This window comes from Microcaecilia unicolor, chromosome 8 (genome assembly GCF_901765095.1).
Source record: "Microcaecilia unicolor chromosome 8, aMicUni1.1, whole genome shotgun sequence".
In the NCBI taxonomy this organism is placed as follows: Eukaryota; Metazoa; Chordata; class Amphibia; order Gymnophiona; family Siphonopidae; genus Microcaecilia; species Microcaecilia unicolor.
Genome location: NC_044038.1, coordinates 198,874,205 through 198,879,577, shown reverse-complemented (window position 1 = coordinate 198,879,577; position 5,373 = coordinate 198,874,205).

Here is a 5,373-nt window from a genome sequence, read left to right as displayed (position 1 = left end):
ACGCACCATTTACGCTAACACGCACATAGAGCCGCTTAGTAAACCTAGCCCCTAGTTTATGGTACTAGTTTCTCCTAAGTCAGAGGAAAGCAAATTTAATTCTGTAAGGTGTTTAACCAAACTTTCAAGTGCTCTGTGTGTTACTCATGCTTTTTACACTGTAACCACTTAAGGACCTGCTCTGCTCTGCTGCGCTGTGCTATTCTAGTCTAAAATATTTGACTTAAACACTTTGCTATTAGTTTGTAGAAAAGTGAGTAATGACAGTGTAAAAAATCTTCTCTTGGTAGTTTGGAGAAGGTGACTGCAGCCATACTATGGGATACACATTTTCAATAAATGTCAGAGCCTAGAGGAACTAACCATGCTACAAGCGACAGTTTCCTCAGATTAGACCAGTGCCATTGTAGTAGCACTGTGAGATTTTGTCTGCTTTTTCTGCTTTCTAGAGCACTATTCTCCCCTCCTTCTCAACTTGCAGTCTAAATGGAGGAAACAAATCCTGAATTTAAGTTACAAGGCTAGGAATATTACAGCCCATGTACCTTCTGTGAGTTTCACATTCTACAGCTAGATCACAAATGTCCTGTCTCTCATAAACTGAAATGTGGGGACCTGTTTCACATATTTTACTTCACATATGGTAAATGTTTGTTTCAACTCAAATCTTTGTAGTCTGAAATCCTCCCCAAAACAAAGACTACAATTTTTTAGAGCATGCTCCTCTCACCAACTGTTTTGCTATGGTATTCCCACCATCCATTACCAGTAGCTAGAACTAAGGTGATTTGTTGAATAAAAAGTGGTGGTACTAGAGCAGGAGACACACATCTCAGTGCCTTGTAAGGAAATCTGATTGCAAGCTATCCTGTATGAGCTTTGCTATTATACTTTGCTTAGTCTGGCTAAAATGGACTACAGGGATGGACTCTTGCATTCAGTTAGTCTTAACTAGCCTTTCTGTGTCACAGAGCTGCTCTCTAGCAGGTGGCCATAGCATCCACCAGGATTTCCATTAGTATAAAGATGGTGCTCAGCTTTCTGCACTACCATGGTATTTTCAGTTAAAACAAACTGCAGGCTGGTGCCCTTTCCCTTAGAGGGCAGCAGATACCAGCCAACACATCACCAGCTGAAGGCGATGTAGAAGCCATTAATTTGACTTCAGATTGTAATAGCTTTTATTCTAGCAAGTGCTCCAGCAGCACAGAAAAAGAACAAAATCTGAATGGTCTGATTCCTAAAACGTAAATAAAATCTGGCTGTAGACTCTTGGTATATAAACTAACCCTTTTCTTTAAGAGATTTAGTTTTTTGGGTTAAGCTTTTTACTTCTGAGTAAATGGGGGGGGGGGGGGGGGGGGATGGGACTTTTTTTTTTTTATTAATTTCTGTGTAGGGAAGATGACTGATTTGGCATCATGTTGCTTTTCTTTTTCATTTTATGTTACTTTAAAAATTGCTAGAAGCAGGTGCTTGTTAGTGAGCAGCACCAAGGCTCTGCAGCTACTGTAGTACAAGCAGAGCATTTTCATTTTATGCTAAACATTATACAGGTCTTGTTATCTGTAAGACCTTTGTATGAAACTGTACACTAGTATATAGGCTGACCAGGCCCTCTACTTAAGCATACGTTGGGTGGGTGCTGTGGTGTTGGATAGAGGTGGGCATTCTATGATGTATACACACATCTTTTATCAGTTCCTCAGACACAGGGTAACTGTCAGCATTTCAGTGCTATTGAGGTGTAAGCTGGGCACCTATCTTGGTCACCTAGGTACATGGGTTTTTTGAGGGCGGGAGGGGAACTTCTCCTACAGCTGTTTTCCTTACAAAATCAGGCCCTAAACGGTGGTATTTAAAAGGAAAGAAGAAAAAAATACACCTTGCTTTGGGACACAAGGCCTAAATTCTCTCTCCCCTCCCCCCCCCCCCCCCCCCCCGGGGGATGATGTATGCTTACACTTGAGAAATTGGGGTAAAATCAGTGTTAAGGACTTAAGATAATCCATTTCGCTTTGATCCTCCCTCCTTACATGGTGGGTAGAGTGTCTTCAATGATCTTCAACTCTATTTTTAGTTGGATGATGATTGTGGATTATTTCATTGTAAAATATAGTTAAGTTCTCTAATTTCAGGGTTTATGTTCCAGCTCATCAGAGTTAAAGAAATCAATATTTGTGTAGCTAGGTACTAAAGAGGTTTTCCCCCCTGCTTAAGTCAAATACATACTTAGGGAAAGTCAAGCAAACAAGGAACCAAAGGCTCATGAGAGAATACAAGCAGACAGCAGTTTACTAGATGAATGCTGTGTTTTGGAATGGTCAATATTTTATGGGTACTTAAACTCTAGAAGCAGAAATCTTAAATACAAGCTACTGTTCTTTCCTAGCTGTAGTGTTTTCTAGGAAGTTGTAAGCTCTACTTCCAGCATGGTAGTGTTCCTGAATGTGGTTTGGATCTGTGTTGCATGAGTGGATGCTTCTAGCACAGGCTAGTGTGAGTGCAAAGCACTTAGCTAGCAGAGGGGTGGCTGGGTATTTATTTTATAGGCTCACATTAGAGGCGATAGCTGCTTTTTACTATGAAAACCAAATAAGACAAAGAGCAGTCAAACCTACCCAAATCTTGGTGCCCTATAAGCAGATGGCAATTCCTGTGAATTTTAAGATTATCCTTTATCATAGTTGCAATCCCTGTTTAAGAGTTGATATTTCTATTTGAGTATGTTTCTCTTGTTCGACAGCATCCTGTTTAATTTTATACTTGAGAGAGTGCTTCACTTTAGCTACAGGATTAGCAGTGTCCTGGATGGGCTCTGACCCTGAGACATTTAATCTGGTGCCATAAATGTTAGTCAAAGCTGAGAAACTGAATGAAACCTCTCTCAACCTGGAGCATGTAATGGCGTAGATTGACAAATAGAAGAGTAGCAAATCGCCTGGATGGGATGGTATTCTTTCCAGAGTACTGATAGAATTGAAAAATGAACTTGCAGAACTATTGTTGGTAATCTGTAATTTATCTTTAAAATCAAGCGTGGTACCAGAAGATTGGAGCGTGGCCAATGTAATGCTACTCTTTATAAAAAAAAAAAGTTCCAGAGTCTGGGCAACTGTAGACCTGTGCGCCTGATGTTGGGGTGGGGTGAAATGGTAGACACTATTTTATAAAGAACAAAGTTACAGAGCGTATTCAAAAGCATGGCGTAATGAGACAACCAGCATGGATTGACGAGGCAAGATTTCCCTTCACTAAATCTACTACATTTCTTTGAAGAGGTGAACAATCATGTGGATAAAGGTGAGCCGGTCGCTATTGTGTATCTGGGTTTTTAAAAGGCATGGGATAGGAGGTAGTGTTCTATTGTGGGTTAAAAGAGAGTAGGGGTAAATGGTTGGTATTCTCAATGGAGAAGGGTAGCTAGTGGATTTACCCAGGGCCTGTTCTGGGACCGTTGCTTTTTAACATATTTATAAATGCTCTAGAGATGAGAGTAACTAGTGAGGTAATTAAAGTTGCTGACAACACACGGTTATTCAAAGTTGTTAAATCACAAAAGGACCTTGGGAGACTGGGCATCCAAACGGCAGCTCACGTTTAACGTGAGTAAGTGCAAAGTGCTGCATGTGGAGGAACCTGAACTACAGTTATGTACTGCACAGTTCCACATTAGGAGTCCCCCAACCAGGAAAGGGATCCAGGTGTCAGCATTGATGATATGTTGAAACTTCTGCGTGGTGTGGTGACAGCTAAGAAAGCAAATAGAATGTTAGGTATTATTAGGAAAGGCATGGAAAACAAAAATGAGGCTGTTATAATGCGGTGCAATAGCACCTTGAATATTGTGTACAATTCTGGTTACCGCATCTCAAAAAAGATAATAGTGGAATTAGAAAAGGTACAGAGAAGGGTGACAAAAATGATAAAGGGGATGGGATGACTTCCCTATGAGGAAAGGCTAAAGTGGCTAGGGCTCTTCAGCTTGGAGAAAAGATGGCTAAAGGGGAGATATGATAGAGGTCTATAAAGTAATGAGTGGAGTGGCACGGCTACACGTGAATCGCTTGTTTACTCTTTTAAAAAAATACTAGGACTAGAGGGCATGCGATGAAGCTACAAAGTAGTAAATTTAAAATGAATTTGAGAAAACATATTTTCACTCAACCTGTAATTAATCTCTGGCATTTGTTGCCAGAGACTGTAGTAAAAGCAGTTGGCTTACCAGGGTTTAAAAAAGGTTTGGATAGCTTCCTAAAAGAAAAGGCTGTAGACCACTATTAAAATGGACATGGTGGAAAATCCACTGCTTATTTTTAAGATAAGTAACATGAACTGTACTGTTGTGGGAGCATTCCAGGTACTTGCAACCTGGATTGGCCCCACTGTTGGAAACAGGATGCTCGGCTCGATGGGCCTTTGCTGTGTCCTACTATGGCAATATTTGTGTATGTATGTAATTGCCATGGGGTTGGGGGGAGGGCTGCAATCAACTTTTCCCTGTTGATAGCAATTTCTGCCACTATACCAGCAGGAGCATTTCCTTTGCTGCTCTGGTTCCATCGGCCAGTTTGAGACCCACTGTCACTTCTGTACAGCAGCAGGACATGGTGAAATGTCAGTCTGTGGCAGGGATAATGACATGTCCTGCCCCAAGGGGATGGTAGCTTCTTCCGCTGACCTTGCAGCAGGGCTCTCTTCAGGTACTTTTTCTGGTTGTCAAATGGAGTCGAGGTTTTGCTGTATCTGGGCTGAAGTTCTGGCTGGCTTTCACACTCCTTTTCTTTTAGTATGAGGCATTTCATACCAAAGAAAATCAAATTTGTACCAGCAAACAGGAACTGCTCACAGAACCTCAACCTACATTCTCTTTCAGGATCGACATTTCTATTTAAGCAACCACTAAAGATAATCTTAACTTATCCATGCAAATTGAGCAGAGTGAAAATTTCAATAGACAGTTGAATCTCTTGATATTGAACTTTCTTAAGCCTACTGGTGGGTCCCTTATTTAAAGTATCTTATTGTGAATTTGAAATTATTTGAAATGTATGCTGGAAGTTATACCTCTGCTTAATAAGATGTATTATTTGCCTTAGTGGGGAAAAAAATTGGGGAGGGGGGGGGTGCAGAAAACCTTGCTCAGGGGCAGAAGGATAAGACATTATGGTTGAACTGTGGTTGGAGCCAGATGTCATGAGGAATACACAGGACCCTTGAAGATCTTTCTGGATTTGGGAGAAGCTTGGGCGCAACATTGTTATTGGCTTATCCCTGAAGGGGTGAAATATTTGCTTGTTTTTTTTTACTAGCACATCTTAAATATTTTGACCTGAAAAAGTTATCCATTGTTAGAAAACCACCATAGAAACA